Source organism: Bidens hawaiensis, unplaced genomic scaffold (assembly GCF_021521415.1).
Source record: "Bidens hawaiensis isolate Kalapana, Puna unplaced genomic scaffold, B.hawaiensis_p1.1 tig00002772_1, whole genome shotgun sequence".
NCBI classification, from domain to species: domain Eukaryota; kingdom Viridiplantae; phylum Streptophyta; class Magnoliopsida; order Asterales; family Asteraceae; genus Bidens; species Bidens hawaiensis.
Genome location: NW_027491150.1, coordinates 1,106,034 through 1,125,919, shown reverse-complemented (window position 1 = coordinate 1,125,919; position 19,886 = coordinate 1,106,034). Strand labels below are relative to the sequence as shown.

The following is a 19,886-nucleotide window of genomic DNA, read 5'->3' as shown; positions in this document are numbered from 1 at the left end:
GACAAACTTTATACATTTTCAATTAGAGGTGTATACGATTCGGTTTGGGTCGGTTTTGGGCTAAAACTGAACCAAAAACCGAAAAATTAGTTTCGGTTTTTTACAACAAAAGAGTGTAGTGGATGAAGCTTCTTTAATCATTACAAGTTAATGTTTTTTTTTTTATCTATTTTTAATAAAAATAAAATATTTAATTGGAATTTGTGGGAGAAAAATCGGATTGATTGGATGAATAATGAGAGAGGCGTTTTGTAGGGAACGCCCCTAACCCAAAACCATCCCAAAACGTCCCGATAGAGGTGTTCCGAGGCATTTTGATGCATTTTTGTGGGCTAAACACAACACGTGACCTAATTTACTAATTTAAAGTTATCTTTTAGAGAATTTTTTTTCTTTTTCGATATAAAATAAATTTTTTCTTTCAAGAAAAATCTTTTATATCATCAAGCATTAAATGAATTAGTTACAACTACTCATTATTATTTTCAAGACAGATCATGTGTCCATCCTTATATACACCACTACCATCTCTATGTTTTCACCACAATCATGTCCGACCCGAATCCCGATTTGGATCCTTACGACTTCCTCAAAATCACCCAAAACCCGGACGGGTCATTGACCCGACACCGCCCACTTCCATTGGTACCCGCAACACCCGAACTCACAACCGAGTCCCAACTCGCTCTCTCCAAAGACATACAACTCAAAACCGTCTTTGTCCGCCTCTTTTGCCCCGTGTCACCACCTAAAACCGCCACCGGGAAACTCCCAGTCATCATCCACTTCCACGGTGGCGGTTTCATCCTCTTCAGCGCCACATCATACCCTTTCCACCATGCATGCTCAGTCATATAAGCTCAATCACCAGCGCTGGTGATCACAGTTGAGTACCGTCTTGCCCCAGAACACCGCCTCCCTGCTGCCTATGATGACGCCATGGAGGCGGTGTTATGGGTGCGTGATCAGGCACTGGGGACCACTGACGCTGATGAGTGGTTGACTGAGTTGGTAGACTTTTCAAAAGTCTACTTAATGGGAAGTAGCTCTGGAGCTAATATTGCCTACAACGCGTGTCTACGCACGCTAGATCTTGATCTCAACCCGATCAAGATCGTAGGGATCATATTAAACAAACCTTTTTTCAGTGGGGTCGAGCGTACTGAGTCAGAGCTTCGACTAGTGAACGATCGTATCGTTCCTTTAAAAGTGAACGATCTAATGTGGACTCTGTCACTGCCTGAAGGGAGTGACAGAGATCATGAGTACTGTAACCCCTTACGAGATCTGAATGAATCTCGTATTGAGAAAATCAGACGTTTACCAAAATGTCTGGTCAGGGGTTACGCTGGCGATCCAATGGCGGATAGTAGAGGTGGCAAATGGGTTGGGTTGGGTCAAAACGGGTCATGGGTCGGAACGGGTTAGGGTTGAAACGGGTTAGGGTCGAAACGAGTTATGGTCAAAATGGGTCACTTAAAAACAGGGTTGTTTTGGTTCGGCTCGGAACGGGTTAGGGTCAACAGGTTCGGGTTATAACGGGTCAAGGTTGGAACGGGTCAAAATGGGTTTGGGTCAAAACTCTTTTAAGCGATTTTTTAGTTCGTTCCAGCGCGTAACAGCTCGTTTAAGCGATTTTTCAGTTCCTTTCAGCACATAACAGCTCGCTTAAGCGATTTTTCAGTTTGTTTCAGCGCGTAACAGCTCGTTTAAGCGATTTTTCAGTTCGTTTCAGCGAGTAATAGCTCGTTTAAGTGATTTTTCGGTTCGTTTCAGCGCGTAACAGCTCGTTTAAACGATTTTTCAGTTTGTTTCAGCGCTTAACAGCTCGTTTAAGCGATTTTTCAGTTCGTTTCATCGTGTAACAGCTCGTTTAAGAGATTTTTCAGTTCGTTTCAGCGCGTAACAGCTCGTTTAAGCGATTTTTCAGTTCGTTTAAGCGATTTTCCAGTTCGTTTCAGCGCGTAACAGCTCGTTTAAGCGATTATAAAGTTCGTTTCAGCGTGTAACAGCTCATTTAAGCGATTTTTCAGTTCGTTTCCGCGCGTAACAGCTCGTTTAAGCGATTTTTCAGTTTGTTTCAGCGCGTAACAGCTCGTTTAAGCGATTTTTCAGTTCGTTTAAGCGATTTTTCAGTTCGTTTCAGCGCGTAACAGCTCGTTTAAGCGATTTTAAAGTTCGTTTCAGCGTGTAACAGCTCGTTTAAGCGATTTTTCAGTTCGTTTCCGCGTGTAACAGGTCGTTTAAGCGATTTTTCAGTTCGTTTCAGCGCGTTACAGCTCGTTTTAGCGATTTTTTAGTTCGTTTCATCGCGTAACAGCTCGTTTAAGCGATTTTTCAGTTTGTTTCATCGCGTAACAGCTCGTTTAAGCGATTTTCAGTTCGTTTCAGCGCGTAACAGCTCGTTTTAGCGATTTTTTAGTTCGTTTCATCGCGTCACAGCTCGTTTAAGTGATTTTTCAGTTCTTTTCAGCGCGTAACAGCTTGTTTAAGCGATTTTTCAGTTCGTTTCATTGCGTAACAGCTCATTTAAGCGATTTTTCATTTCGTTTCATTGCGTAACAGCTCGTTTAAGCGATTTTTCAGTTCGTTTCCTCATGTAACAGCTCGTTTAAGCGATTTTTCAGTTTGTTTCATCGCGTAACAGCTCGTTTATGCGATTTTTCAGTTCGTTTCAGCACGTAACAGCTTGATTAAGCGATTTTTCTGTTAATTTCAGCACGTAACAGCTCGTTTAAGCGATTTTTCAGTTCGTTTTAGCATCAAATAGCTCGTTTAAGCGATTTTTCAGCTCGTTTCAGCACTTAACAGCTTGCTTTAGCGATTTTTCAGTTCCTTTCATCACTTAACAGCTTGTTTCAGCATGTTTTTGTTTCGTTGTTGTCAACATTTCAGTTTCGGTTAATTTGTCGATTTTTTTTTAACAAGGATAACGGACGAAACGTTTTAGTTTTTTTACATTTTTTGTTTTTGTTTTATTTTTTGAGTTATGATTTTTTTATTAATTTTTTTTAATATTTTTTGATGATTTCTATTAAGATCAAAATCCCTCAAAAAAAATTCAAAAAAAACAAATAAAAAATCATAACTCAAAATATAAACAAATAACGAAAAAAGTAAAAAAACCAAAATATTTTCACCGTTAACCTCGTTCATCAAAAAAAAAAAAAAAAAAACCCGACAAATTAACCGAAACCGAAATGTCAACGAAAACGAATCAAAAACCTTATTCGACCCGTCTAGTGCGAAAACTCGAAAGAAACCGAAACCCAACCCGTCCAGTGCTAAAACTCGTGTCGGCACGAAAGCTGATCCAAGCCGAAACCTAAACCGATATCGTTTCAATCTAAAACCCATTTCAACCAAAACATGTCACTTTTCCTTAATACACTAACCCACATCGACCCATGTAGTTAAATTTGTCAACCAATTTTGACCCAAAAATAAGAATGTGGAATTTCAAGTGACCCATTTTGACCCATTTAATTAAAACCTATGAGCCAATTCAACCCATTTGAATTTTAAAACAACCCAAATTGACCCATTTGGAATGGTTTGGGTCAAGGTTGCCACCCCTAGTGGAGTTTGCTAAGATGTTAGAAGCACATGGAGTGCATGTGATAAACAAATTTGATGAAGGGTACCATGGTGTTGAGATCTTTGATCAACAAAAAGCACAAGTCTTATATAATGATGTCAAGGCTTTTATTTGGACTTCTACCGACAAAAAGTCAACTTTATAATAAGTGTGTTTTTATTGAATTACAATAATAATGAACAATAAAGGTACAATTTATGTTTGTGTGATTAAAAATCTTTACTAACAGGAGTAATTAATGATTTGTTAGCGAAAAAAGCTTCTAGCTTACTGACGACAATCTGAGCAACGTCTTGAAAACACTCCTTTGTACACGCGCTACTATGTGGCAAAACAACAACATTGTCCAATCCAAACAACTCTTTAGGCACGTTTGGTTCATTTTCATAAACATCCAATCCTGCACCACCGATTTCACCTTCGACCAAACACTTGACTAATTCCACCTCATCAATGACAGCCCCACAAGCCACATTTACAATGACTCCGTTTTTTCCTAATGTGGTCATGACTTTGTTATTGATCATGTGACGCGTGTCTTTAGTTAATGCGCAACAAAGAATGAGGGCGTCGGAATTGGAAGCGAGTTCGAGGACATTTGGGTAGTAAGTCAAAGGTGTGGTGTGTTTCTTTTGCCTTGAGGTGTATGAGACTATGCAGCCCATGGCTTGTAGTCTTGTAGCAACTTTAACCAATGTTTCCAAGACCAACAATCCCAATCCTCTTTCCTCCTAACTGAAATTGAAAGTGTTAAAATAGTAGATAATCGATCGTTATGAATGTTTTTAGGGTTGTGACTTTTGTTATAAAGCTTGCGGTTTGGTTTGAAGGGTTTGTTAAAATGTAACACGTTAGGTCAATTTCAATGATGGATATGTGAAATGTAACTCTTTATCGTTTTTACTTAAAATAACAAAAATGTCAATTCTTATAAAAATGATTTTGTATTTTGCTTTTTAAATTAAAATACATGAGCGTCACGACTCTGATACGTTTTTCTTTTAATATTTATTAGTGAAAGAAAACCAATAGCATTACATAATTTTTAAAAATAGAAATGCAATAAAACTATAAAACCAACGTAAGTTTAATTTGTTTAACCTAGTCTAACTGTCTAAAACTATCTACAGTGGATGCTCATAAAATCCGTCATTACCCGATGTGGACACGCCCTTGGAAAAGGGTTGCACGCGTGCTCGCCGCCCTAATTGGTTAAGGGTTTGAACATGCGGGTTAGGTGGGCTCGGGTAAAATCATATATATTATTCTTTATTATTATTATTATTATTATTATTTATGTTAAGTACAATAATGGTTTAGAAATTATGTTTATTTTAAATGTTAAAAATATTATAAATGCAATAATTGGTTAGAATAATAAGCATGTGTAACGTTCTAATTTTAATACCATTAATTAATTTATATAACTTTACTAACATATAGTATTTGTTTGCACAACATGTTATATATATTTATATAAAAATGTGACTAACCATTGAACCTAGAAGATGCTGCTTTGTAACAGGCCAACGACCACAACGAACAAACCTATCATGCCTAATTCTTCTCATGACTTCAATCAAAAGTCCTACACCCACATCTGCTACATCATCAGAAAACACATCTCTCACGTTAGTAACCCTAATCCCGCGCTTGCGACACTCAACCATATCTATATGGTTGACCCCAGTAGTAGTAGTAGTGACAACTAGTTCTAGAGCCGGAAGGTCCCTAACACCTCGGCTGTGATTGGACTAGAAGCCGAGCATAGAACAACTTTTACGGATTGTGCATTGGCTCGTAGAAAATCGTGTGTAGGTAAAGGTGAGTCGTATGCTTTGAGGATTTGGAACTTGTTCAAGATGTATTGTTCGTGGACCACGAACACGGGTGGCGGCTTGATGACTAGTACTTGATGTGGTGATTGTGATGAAAGACATTGGTGATGTTTTGAGTCCATATTAGAATAATGAAGTGTAGTGAAGTTGTGTTTGCATTTATGCTAAAGCCACACCATATAATATGGATAGAATATTATTCAAAAACTAATTAAAAAGTAACTAAATTACAAAGTTATAACTCATGCATGCATCTTGCCACATTGAGGTTGGTATCATAACATTAGTTTAATGTAAGGGACAAACATTCTCAAAGTTTGTAACATATCATATTTCTTTAGATTACTATTCAATGCTTATTTTTATATAGACGTAAACACTACTTTTTATTAAACTGCTTTTCATTAAAAAGTAACTAGAGGCATATATGAAAATATGAAATTCTCTTAGAATATTTTTAGCCCGTCCCCTATAAATATATAAGTAGGTTTTGTAAATTATATACATGCGTAATTTAGCAAGAGGCCCGGGCCACTATTATCAAGTCCATGATTACATAAGCCCAAATCTCTAGCTCTTATATGTTCTTATGTTAAGTTGTAAACTTTTCATCATTCATACAAATTTAATGTGTGTTCAACGCAATGCTTTTAAATAAATTGGTTTGGCACCTGCAATCCAGGGTGACGCCCCCGAACCCCTAATGGTCCGTGGACTTTGTCCCTGGTGACCTTAGAGATTCCTTTGTATTAAAATCACCAATAACCACAGCATAATACGATAAAAAGGAACAATAAACATCTCCAAACTTGTATCAGATTTATAAGTAAATTCTGATTCCTCAAAATAGCTTGTTGGTACCAAAATCATTTACGATTGTAACACAATACAATAAAAAGAAACATTAAACATTATGACATGTATAAATTTAGTTATAAAGCACACATGCCATGATTAGAATTTGTTGTCAACAAGAGTAAGCAAGGGTTTATTCATGAAAAATGCCTCCAAGTTACCTATCAAAATCTGCGTGACGTCATAAAACGATTCCTTTGTCAAGGCCGTTGTATGAGGCAAAAGAACGACGTTATCCAATTCATACAACTTTGTAGGTACGTTTGGTTCATCTTCAAAAACATCTAAACCAGCACCACCAATTTCACGCTCCACCAGACACTTCACCAGCTCCACCTCATCAACAAGGGCACCACGGGCCACATTCACGATGACACCTTTTTTTCTTAAGGCCATCATGACTTTTTTGTTGATCATGTGACGTGTGTCGTTGGTCAATGCACAACAGAGGACCAGGGCATCGGAGTCTAAAGCGAGTTGGAGGATATTTGGGTGGAACGTGAAGGGGATAGATGGTTTTTTCCGCCTTGAAGTGTATGAGACTATGCAACCCATGGCCTCAAGTCTAGTGGCAACTCTAAATCCAACGTTTCCAAGTCCAACAATTCCGACTCTTTTGCCTCCTACCTAGAAAATCATATCGATATCATCAAAACGATTAATCACTATGCCACTAAGAGTTTTAATATCTAGTTCATATCTATTGGATATGTTAGCAAAAATGAATATGATAGATCATCGATTATTTCCTATTAATTTCATCATTTTATTAAATTATTTCTTTATAACATTTCATATATCTCCCTCTAAACTTGTAGAATTGCAACACCCCCCCCCCCCCCCAAAAAAAAGTGCAAGTTTCATTGCATAATATACTTGTATATGAAGATACTTGTATTTTATCAAGTTTAGATGAAGATATATGAAATTGAGTCTAAAATTAGTAAATAGATGTCTGGACTTTGCTAGAAAAAGTATTGCGTTTTTGGAGCAATTATATTTCGCTAGAAAAAGTTTGAACTCGAAATAAAAAATGATGATATCAGATATACGCCGTGCCAACTTAATGACATTTATACTTTTCCATTATAACTTATACGAGATCTGGAATGTACCAAGAAAGAAAGCAGTATTTTAGTTATATTATAAGTTGTGTTTAAAACCGGATTGAGCTTATTTTAAACCAGTAAACCGTTAGTTTAAATATTGGTTTAGTTTTCAAATCATGTCTAGTTATAAACCTTCATGTTCAACATAAACAACTAAAACAACTTAACAATTATTATAGAACATTGAGCATAAATTATGTTACTTGAAATGTGAGAATAAATCATAACCTATTTTAGGGAAATTTGTAGTTCTTTGAAAAACTATCTTTTATAAATTATGTACCAATTAATATACAATATTAATTGGTACTATACAATATTAATTAATATACAATATTAATTGGTACCAATTAATGTACCATATTAAATCATGTACCAATTAATATACAATATTAATTGGTACTATTCAGTATACACACGCCGAAGGAATCTAATCCCACACCGTTTGAAAAGTCAAAACAACTGTCCGATATAAACTGGACGGTTGACTTGTGTGGGAACACATATCAGACGGTGTGAGAATAGCTCGTCCCATTTATTATTCACATACCTTGGCACCAAGAGGATACACGCTTAAATTCGGCCAAAGCCCACCGCGAACAAACCTATCTCCGCTTGTAATCCTCCTCATAACATCAATCAACAGTCCTACCGCGCCATCAGCCACATCATCAGCATACACATCTCCAGCATTAGTAACATTAATTCCCCGATAGCGACATTCATCCATATCGATGTTATTAACGCCAGTGGCCTCAGAGACGACGAGTTTGAGAGATGGTAAGTCATTTATCACTTGGGTTGTGATCGGACATAAGCCCGAGCATAGGATGACATTCACAGACTGTGCGTGGGCGTGCAAGAACTCGTGAATAGGTAGTGGTGAGTTGTAGGCTTTGAGGATGTGAAATCGGTCCGTGAAGTAGTGTTCGTGGATGACGAATATGCGTGGCGGACGGAGGACAAGTACTTGCCGGAGTTTGTGGCCTTGTTGATTCATTATGATAAAATAAAAGAAGTTAATAACTTTAGATTAGTTGGTCATAACTCATAAGAGTGTATTGATTATTAGTAAGAATCCATTAAGTCATTAAGATAAAATAAGCATACTTTTAAAATGGTGATAAGGTGGATCCACTAAACACCAAAAGTAAAAAAACGATTGGAAAGATATAAAAAATTATAATATAGACAATGCTAGCCAATTTTATTTATTTTTAATAAGCGTGTGTTTCATTACAACTAGAGGGACACGGGCTAACAAGTTTGAACCTGATTTTCTAACCGGTTACTAACCGATTTCAAAAAAACCAGTTACTAGTCGATTCAACCTGGCGGTTACTAACCGGTTTGTATTAATGAGCTTCAAAACAGGTTAACCGAAACCAGTTTTTGGGTTATTTTTAATTATTTTTTGAAACCATTTTTCTCCGCTTATTTACCATGTTAACCGGTTCGGTTATACCCAACACCGGTTATACCGGATAGGGGTTTCCTGACTAAAAACCAGTTAGTATCCAACCTGATTAATCGGTCTAACCGGTTATTTGACCCGTTGACTCTAACCGGTTTGTGTATCTCTAATTACAACCTTAGTAAAAGATTAATGGGCCAGGAAACATTATTGAGATATGTTTAAATTAAATTTGGGCCCTTGTCCGAATTGATGTGGGCTTGGGTCAGGATGAACAAGGAGATCAGATTATAAATTTATAAGTGATTTAACATAAAGTTTCCCAAAATAAAAAAAAAGTACAGAAGAAAAATAGGATCACTAATAAATGTAACTCTGTGTCAAAGGGTATTTGACTTCTTGTAACCAAAGTGTTAGATAAGATTTTGCCTACACCAAACGGTAAGGGTTTACGTCCCTGTTTTTGGCACAAAAAAGTGACTTTGAAGTAGAGGTAGAGATTATGTGAGTTGCCATTCTAAAAATTAATGTGACTCGTACATGATCTGTAAAACAATAATCAATCGTTAACAAGAACTCTAACATAGCCCGAGGGTTCGGATATGGGAGTCAAAGCTTTACTAGTTAATGGAGTTCGAAGTAACATACACATGGGTTCATGAGTTCATCAATATTCAATAGACTTGGAGACTTTAAAAGAATTCAAAAAAATGGGTTGCAAAAATATAACACCAAGAAAATGTTATTTTTTATATATAATTTTTTTATGCAAATTCGTGTTGCATATTGATCGCCTTTAGTATATTGTTCAAAGTTACTTTTACTTTTTCTAGAATAGAAATGAATTACATTTAAAAACAAAACAAAAGTCTGCATAAGTAAAACAGATTAAAATGGATATCATTTTCTTGAGTAAATGTAATTCATTTCTATTTGCATAAAAAGTATATATATTTTTTTCTTTTTGTATTTGACTCTTCTGGTTTCACGATTGTTGCCAACGTTGTCCAAATCGATAACACCGTCTATTTAGTACCATTAGGTCAAGGACAGTTTGGACATTTTAGGGTTGATAACGTTGAAAACATCAACAATCAGACCCCACCCGCCCACCCACACACACACACACACAAAAAAAAAACATTTTCCCAGTTGTTAATTTCACTATTTTGGCTGTGTTTATAAGAGCATTCCCAACCCATCCTCCATAATTATGTGAGGGGGATTGGTAAATTATAAAGTAGAGTTTTGAATGGTTGTGAGTATAAATTATATGGTGGAGAGAGAAATGTAGTGATTTTTTGTAAATTTGGGGAAACATTTAGGGAACATTGTTTGCCGGGAAAATTCTGTACATAGCCCTTTTAAAGAGAGAGTTTTTGAAAATAGTCCAAAAAGTTTTGGATTCCCAAAATAGTCCTTCCAAATCTATCTCCCACGTGAGATTGGGATTCGTGACGTGAGTTTTGGGTATCCTATCACACACTGACACGTATCATTTCACAGATAAAGTTTCATAGAAATTTGACTTGGCCGATAGTTTTCAAGTCAAAATAGTTTTCTGAAAAACCATAGGTTTGGAATAAAAGTTGTCCGTCACGTGAGGTTTCGAAAAAGATGATTTTCGCGTTTTTTTGAAATGCATCTCCTCGGACGTATTTCAAATTAATTTCGTCTATTTTTGCATAAAAAAGACGTGTTGTCAAAAAAGATAGATTTTGTTACAAAATATTTTAATTCGATGGTTTTTTGATGAAACTTATATGTTTTTGCATAAAAAGAATATATATTAGAAAAAGTAAATTTATCCATCCACCGCCATCATTCACCACCCACCGCCATCATAACCACCACCACCCACCGTCATCATAACCACCACCACCCACCGCCCGCCATCATCAACCACCACCGCCACCATCCACCACCACCACCCACCGCCATCATCAACCACCACTGCCCACCGCCATCATCCACCAGCATCACCACCACCGCCCACCGCCCACCACCACCACTGCTCACCGCCATCATCCACCACCATCACACCACCACCCACCGCCATCATCAACCACCACCACCCACCGCCATCATCCACCACCGTCACGCACCGCCATCATCCACCACCACCCACCACATTCTTAACACTTGCCATATTTTTAAAATTTTTATAAAAATCATCTAAGGAGATTAAATTCGTTGGGAAATTATCGTTTTTTTACATTTTTTTGAAAATCATCCAACAAAATTAAGTTTACTGAAAAAGTATCATTTCTTTTCCATCTTTTTTGAAATTTCACGTAGTAGACGAAATTCATTTGGAATGCGTCCGAGGAGATGCATTTCAAAAAAACGCGGATAACGATGACTTTGAAACCTCACGTGACGGACAAATTTCATTCCAAAACAATGGTTTTTCATAAAACTATTTTGACTTGAAAACTATCGGGCAAGTCAAATTTCTATGAAACTTTATCTGTGAAATGACACGTGTCAGTGTGTGATAGGACAACCAAAACTCACGTCACGAATCCCAATCTCTCGTGGGAAATAGATTTGGGAGGACTATTTTGGGAATCCAAAACTTTTTGGACTATTTTCAAATTCTATCTCTTAAAAAGGACTATGTGCAGAATTTTCCCTTGTTTGCCCCTATTTATTTTTTAATATTTGTTGAATTGGTTGTGGGTAGAGGAGAAAAAAACTGTAATAATAAATGTATAAAAGTTATTATTTAATTAAACAGGAAAGAGAAATGTAGTGTTTTGTAGTGTAATTATAGGGATAAGGATGGATGATAGACTATGAATGCTCTAAGATGTTTGATGAAATGGAGTAATTGTTTTAAGTGTGCATATAAGGTATATTTGATGAAATGCTTATTGGATGCTTTGATAAGTGTAACTAACCAAAAGAAGCAAACAATTTCATATTGAAAAAAGATAATGTCTTTATAGCTTACATATTAAAGTTTTGAAAAACGTTATCGTTGTAACTTTTCTTTAAGCATATTATGTTGAATGCTTGTGATGAAACAGTCTGCAAAATAAATGTAAAGTAATTATTTATTAAATAAAAAGTTTATAACTTATAACTTATAATGTACTGATGAGCTGTCATCTCTATTTACTTATAACTTCCACATAAATGTTTTATAGAGATGACAGTTACCAAGACCATTAATGAGACAAAAGGCTTGAGAGACTTTAATTTTGGATTTTGTGTTTTATTCATTAAATAAATAGTTTATATTAAGTTGACAAATTAGATTTTAATAATTTCAATTAAATGTCATTAGCCAATAATAATTTTAAATTCGTTTATTGTCATTAATAGTCTCAAATTTTAAAAAACTATCTCTCAATGGTTCTCGGATAAAAATAACTTAAAGACAATCGACTCTTATTTTTCTTCCGACAAAAAAAACCTTAAAAATCAGTTTGAAATTCGAAAAAACTTAACATCGTTAAGTTTGGGGACCATTGAGAGCCAATTTTTTTAAACTTGGGACCACTAGTGGCCATAAACTAAGTTGGGATTTTTAAAAATTCAATTCACCTATTAATTTTACTCCAATATTTTCTTTTTAGATGCTATTTTGTTAAAGCTATTAAGTTTTTTCATATTTTAAAATTATAACTTTATTTGATTTTATAAATCTTGTCGAACCAGAAAACCAGTAACGCTGCCGGTTTTTATCCGGTCCACTTTTTTTAGGAATCTCCGAGCGAGGTAGCCTCATGTATTGCTCCGTTATTTCACTTGGCAGCAGGTGGTGGTCCTTGGGTTCGTATTGGTGCACCGATCACATGACCACCCGCTTATGACTTAACCTTGTTGAACTGTGTTGTCTTGCTAGCTTGTGCCTTTGAGCTAGCTTTAAGTTACTCTTCTTGCTAGATGTATCATGTGTATGTTTGACAAGTGTGACCCATTTAGATTATATTGGGTCATAATAAAAACCTCAGGGTCATTTTGGGTTTAAAGAAAAAGTTGAAATGGTCATGATGAGTCATATTAAAAGGAGAAATTTGAAATGAGTTTCAGAGAAAAATGAGTGAAAAATAAGTTGAAAAATGGTTAACCGGGCGTTGGTATGCATTTCTATAACATATATATTAAACCGTCACTTAAAAAAAGTTAAAGTAACTCATCTTCACCTAAACTCATCCTAATCATTTTTTAAATGACTCATTCCGACTAATACCCATACTGACCCAACCCAACACATGTTACGGTTCGGTTTATTAGTTTTAGGCTGAGGGGTTTGGGGCGCAATCCTGGACGCGAGAGCCCCTCCGCTCGCGCCTCGGGGCGCTAACCCCACACCACCGGGGCGCGAGCCGGGGCGCGAGCGCGGAAATCCATGCAGGCGTGAGTGTGGTCGCGGGAGAAGAGAGAGGAAAAGCTGGTGGGCTCGAGAGAAAGAGCCGTTGGAGCTCAATAATTTTTTTAAAAAAAACCTTAAAACCCTTATATAATATCCCAAACTCCTATATAATACCCCATTTCATCTATAAAATACCCCATTTCACCCATATCAATCACCACAACTTCAAAATAAAACCCAAAATCAACCCATCTTTCCAATTTTTTTTAAAAAAATAATGTCGTCGTACTTGTCTGATTCCGACTCCTCCGAAGAGGATGATTTGCTTCTTCATGTAGGGGGAGTTTTGACCGCAACCGTGGTCGATCTCTTGCAAAATCAAGCCCATCAACCTCGACTCCCGAGGGTTAGAGCACCACCTCGTGATCGTGATCGATCGGGTGCTAACGATACTTTGTTTAGGCATTATTTTAGCCCTCAACCGGTATATGAGGAGTCGGATTTTCGAACTCGTTTCCGAATGAGCAGACAATTGTTCATGCGTATAGCAAGTGATTTAGAGGCACGGTATCCCTTTTCTCAACAAAGGGAGGATGCTAGGGGTCTCCCCGGTTTTACCCCTCTTCAAAAATGCACGGCTGCTATCCGTCAATTAGCGTACGGCATCTCGTCGGACGCTTTGGATGAGTATTTACAGATGTCGAAAAGGGTTGCACGTGAATCCCTTCATTTTTTCTGCCAAGGTAAAAAACATTAATTTTACTTTTTATTAAATATTTATTACATTTTGTAATATATATTATACGTAGGAGTCATATCGACTTACGCTCGGAGATATCTGCGTAAACCTACAATGTATGACATCCAACGCATATATGAGATGCACGCGGAAAAACATGGTTTTCCTGGGATGCTATGTAGCATCGATTGTACGCATGTTGGATGGGCTATGTGTCCAACGGCCTGGCGAGGTCAGTTCCACCGTGGTGATCATGAAGGGCCGACCCTTATACTTGAGGCGGCGGTGTCACAGGATCTTTGGTTTTGGCATGCTTTTTTTGGTGTTGCTGGGTCAAATAACGACCTTAATGTTATCGATCAGTCAAATTTGATCAACGACCTTATCGACGGGGTTGAACCACCTCAATCTTTTGTTGCAAATGGAGAACTCTTCAAGTACGGGTACTATCTGGTCGATGGTATTTACAACGAATGGGCTTTGTTAGTTCAAGCTTTTACAGATCCAATCGCCGACAAACGGAAGTATTTTACGAAGAAGCAAGAGTCTGCTAGAAAAGATATTGAAAGAGCTTTTGGAGCTATAAAAAAACAATATTATGTTCTGGCGAACCCGATACGTTATTGGACTCGGGAGAGGATAACGGACGTCGTCTACACGTGTCTGATCCTACACAACATGACGTTAGAAGACGAGGGCAAAGCTATCTGCCAAAACTACCAAGGTGACATTCCGCCACAACCGTCCACAATCAGTGATCAACAAAAACTTCATAACATAGCAAATATCAAGAGCCGTGAGATACACAGGGATCTTCGACATGAGTTGGTTGAACATTTGTGGGCGGGGCGACCCGATGATCTTGTATTAGATTAGTGTTATTATTAAGTATTATTGTTTGTTTAATTTTTAGTATGTTTTTTTTTGTAATTTGAATTTTAAAAAAAATGTGTGTTTTTTTAAATAATTTATGAGTTTTTTTAATAATACGTTTTTTTAATACATTTATAAAAAAATAAAAAAAAAATCCGCTGGAGCCCCTGCTGGAGCCCCTCCACACCAGGGCCAGGGGCTCCAGCGGGGGCTCCAACACCCATCTTATCCAGTTTCTCTCTCTGCCACACGTCACAATATTATTGGCTGGAGCCCCACTCGCGCCCCCGTTAGAGCCCCCACACCCCTCAGCCTAAGATTTATGGTTCGGTCATGACTATGTAGCATGTATGCAGTGGCAGGTTGGTACTAGGCTACTAGCCCACTTGGTAGCATTTTATGTATCACCTCTTTGATCAACCAAGAACAATAAATGGTGGACCATGGTACGTTTTTTTTTATTTGTTTCAAAAGGGTCAGGCTAAATATACCCCCTCTGGTTGCTTGTTATACCCTCTTAGAAAAACCAACTTTGATATTACCCCTTGAAATTATATAATTACCAAATTAGCACAAAAACAAGGATTTCATATTTTTTTTATAAGTTGCGTTTTTTTTATGATTTCGAGTTTCGGGTTTAGGGTTTAGGTTTCACATTTAGGGTTTAGGTTTTTGGTTTCCGGTTTAGGTTTTCGGGTTTCGGGTTTAGGGTTTAGGGTTTAGAGTTTAGGGTTTAGGGTTCGGGTTTAGGGTTTTAGGTTTTCGAGTTTCGGGTTTATTTTGTAAAAGATAAAGAGGTAAAATAAGGATATTATAAATATATATACTATTTAAAATAAAAATATATATGTTATAAATATTTACAATATTAATACTAAAAAAATAAATTAAGTGAAAATAGTAATACTTGATAGTTTTTAATTTGATATATGTAGTGAAGATTATTAAGTGAAAAATATGTTGTAGGGACTAATATGTATATAAATAATGTTAAAAGGTAATAGTAATTTATCTAATAAGTTAAGGGGGGTGTATATTTAGTAAAAATGGTGTAAGGGGTGGTATGTTTAGCAACACCCTTTTTTATTGCGACTCCTCAGTTAGTTCTGTCACTATTACCATCAACTATGGTGGTCCAACAATGGTGGTCAGGAAAAGATAAAGGTTGTTGGAAGTTTATTTGAAAGAGAGATGGAGGGTAGTTATACGTACAAGAGAGACAGGAATCGAACATCGTGAATTATCACCATTAGTACTTGTCGATCAAAAGCTGATCAAAACTATCATTCTAATAAAAACAAAAACAAAAAATTTACTTATTTATTTATATTTGGATTATTTTTACTTTTTAGTTTTCATATTTTTTAAAAGTAAAAACTTTATACAAACAAGTTTGTCTGGTTAGGAAATGAAACGAATGTTTGGTAGTTAGTTCGTTCGTTTAATAAACGGACAAAGAATTTTGAAGCTCAACGAGCGAACACGAACTAAGGCCGCACTCATTCAAGTGTGTTCGTTAGTGTTCGCTAATGTGTTAGTTTATGTTTGTTTGTTAACGTTCGCCTCATTACAATCATTGACCTCCGTCCGGTTACCTTCGTTTATTAGCCTTTTGCTTTTACCATTTTGTATTTAGTTATTTATGTTATTATTGATATAATTATATTTATGATTAATTACTATGTTATTATTATTATTTATTTGGATATTATATGGTATCCAATTTAATATATGTTCTTTTGGTTCTATTTATGTTCATATTTGTATGTTAGTGTCCAATTATACTTGTTTGTGTCCATTTACAAAATTAACGAATGTACAAGCTTAATTCCTTAACGACCTAACACATATGCAACCTTCACTTCATCGTTGCCCGTAAGTTCATCAATAATGGCTTTGTGCAGTAGAAAGTTAAGAAAGAAAGGGTTTTGTGAACTCGTTACCCACCTAGGCATCGATTCATCCTTGTTGGTAAGTTTTTAGTTTCATGTGTATGCCATTGTTAGCCATTGATTCATCTTTCCACTATGTTGTGTGTTTGACTGCCTTTACTCTTTAGATAAAGAAATAGCAGAAAGGTAAAAGGTAAAATCAAATAAAATCAAACAAAGAAATAGTATACGATTGGATGATGATGGCACATAGCTTATAGCTGGCAAAAAAAAACTATGTACAAATAAGGCTATGTGTAGTGGAGGGGCTACAAATTGGGGCGTTTTGCGTCGTGTGGAGCCCAGTCAGTAAGGGGTGAGAATTTGTTTTTGGGGTGTAATGGTGTAGGGGCTACAATAGTAATATAATAATAATATATACATATATATGTATATATATCACCCACACACATTAGAATATAATAATAATAAAAAGAAATGAAGAACAAGCGACAAATACATCTCGCCCCCGCCCAATATCGCCCAGGGGGGCGGTGTGCTCCACCAAAATCGCCCAAATTCGCCCTCTTTTCTCGCCCATTACACATAACCTAATGAAGAGTTGAGAATTAATACATAAAACTAAAAGTGAGTGCATTGTACAAACTACAAAGCATAAATGTAAATGTAAAGGCTGGAACCAGCTTATAAAGGCATGTGAGGATTGTTTCTCTTTTATTATTATTATTATTATTTGTTAATTTCATATTTTAAGGGGTTGAGGGCAAGTAAGTTAACGCTAATTAGTTTATATAAACCGAGTTACGATTGAATCTTATAGAACACACCATATGTGAAGCAATAGAGTTAGGGTTATTAAAAGAGACAAGTTATATGTAGTTTTAAAATTATATATTCTCTATAATATATTCAGATTTATTCAATATTATTTTCGTTATATCATTTCGTTCTTTATTATTATTATTATTATTTTGTTACTTTCGAAACAATGTATAAAAGTTATATGGTTGAGTAAGTTTTTTTTTAATTGAAATAATAGTATAATTAAAGTAAACAAAAAAATATATGTATTTAAAGCCAACTCGAAGGTAATTGGTTGGGAACGTTTGGACTTTGGTCAAGTGACATGGCAAGTGAAGGGTACATTTTGTATTTTTAAATTTTTTTTACTGAATATAGGTATCGTATCGATAACGACTGAACAAGATTCTAATACCGGTATTTATTTTTATTGTTATAAGGGTGACACAAGTTGATTTTGGTACTCTTGCAAAACCAATACTGAACCAATATTCTAAAGCTGTTATTATCAGTTTGTGTTTTTACTCATTTCCAGTTTTGGTATTACAACACATTACCGATTCCAAAGTAATATTCAAAATATATATATTTATTTATATTTTGTTATAAGTTATATTTAAATCCGAGTCGCCTCAACATGAGGCAAAATTCACCCGTATTTTAAAGAATTTTATTTTACAACCCAATGGGTTTAGAAATTATTTCGCCTGTTTAGTTAAAAATATGAAAATTAAAAGGTGTGTACAGTTGTACATGAATAAAATGGTACCTTCTAAAAATGTCTAAAAGACAAAATCACTTATTTAAAAAATAATAATAATATTTATATAAAAGTTATGTGCGTTCTTAATATCTTTAAAATCAAACTATGGTGGTAGTTGATTTCTCATCATATCCTATGTTTAACGTCTCAACAACCTCCTCATAGAATTAAGTGGTCTCGTATCTTGCATTTACTTAGGTTTGCAAATACCACATAGTATGGATATACATAAAATTTAGGATGTTACAATTCGTATTAGCCAAAAGCCTAAAAATACGCATCTTGTTTTACTTTATGTGAAGCATCATATCAAACTCAAATTGGCACTTATCATGTAAGAAGAAATCGACAACATGGTAATCCCCATGCTCACCTAGAGCAAATTGCTCTAGATCAAACTCAAATTGGCAATCTTTTATAAGTAAAGTCATGCGACTAGAGGTGTACAAATAGATTTAAAACTCAAAACCGGTTTGGGTTAAAACCGGTTCGGTTTGGTCAGGGCCGGCTCCGAGGATTTAAATACCTCGGCCGAGCTGAAATAAAAAGGTCCGTATAATTTAAACAGACTATGGATAAAAAAATGTTTTTAAATGCTAGATTCGTACCTAAAGTCACGCAACTTGAACATTTTAATTGAGAGGCCGAAAATATTACAAAAGGCAAACAAAGAACATAAATAAATAAAAAAACTAAAAAAAACCCAGCTCTTACATGGTTAATAATTTGGTTTGGGCTATGAAAGAATATATAATTAATTTGGGATGTTCACTGTTAAAATTTTTTAGAGCATAATTGACCAACTAAATACACATAATATTACTTAAACTAAATGAGCTAAAATCTAGATTAGTGACAGAACTAAAACATTTTAACTAGAGTGTCACAAATTGTTGTTTTTTGCATCCACATGTTAATATCAAAGGCATATGATTAAGTATTACTTCTTTACTTTCTCTCTTTTATTAGATAAATAATCATTAACCGGTTTACGTCAAATAGGATCACCAATAATTTAACTTTTCAAAAAAGTTAAAACTTTCTAGCTCTCTCTCTCTCTCTCTATATATATATATTGATTTCACATGTATTTTTAAATGATAGAATGAAACTCGAGTATTGTTTAAGATTTTTATTACAAATATATTCTTTTAGAAAAATATTTTTAAAAAAGTAAATATGTTTTGTTTATTAAAATATAGAGTAAGTCATATAAATTTATAGCCTGTAAAATTAGTAGATTGATATAGAAAATAAATTGATCAGATAGAATTAGAAAAAAAAAAGTCATTTGTCATATTAAATCATTTATTAATAAATAAACTAAAGTAAATTAAACCTTTAGTACGAAAAACAAACTAATAATATATTAACACCTTTAAAAAAGTGATGTGTATAAAGGTGACTATTGACAACTTTTGTCAGAAACCAATCAACTTTCGATTAATAATAAAATAACAATTTTCTTTCTAACCAACCTTCTTCTTATTCATTTCTTTGTATCTGTAACTCACATCAACAAAACTTCTACCACTGTAAAAAAAAATTAAAAATATATAAAAAGTTTCAGCCCCCTAAAAATTAAGTGCCTCGGCCGGTTGTCCGGCTCGCCCTATCCTAGAGCCGGCCCTGGGTTTGGTTAACAAAAGTCATAACCAGTTTATGATCGGTTCGATTTTG

General features: G+C 35.3%; 3 pseudogenes across 1 annotated transcript; 1 reads left to right on the top strand and 2 right to left on the bottom strand.

Moving 5' to 3' along the window:
• The first annotated feature begins 500 nt into the window (after positions 1-500).
• Positions 501-4,174, top strand: LOC143621152 (putative carboxylesterase 8; annotated as a pseudogene). The gene is made up of 2 exons (XR_013151463.1): positions 501-1,375; positions 3,580-4,174. The product of XR_013151463.1 is annotated as a putative carboxylesterase 8 (transcript).
• On the bottom strand, positions 3,808-5,631 carry LOC143621151 (glyoxylate/hydroxypyruvate reductase HPR3-like; annotated as a pseudogene).
• A 632-nt stretch (positions 5,632-6,263) lies between these two features.
• LOC143621055 (glyoxylate/hydroxypyruvate reductase HPR3-like) lies at positions 6,264-8,889 on the bottom strand (annotated as a pseudogene).
• Positions 8,890-19,886: the final 10,997 nt, after the last annotated feature.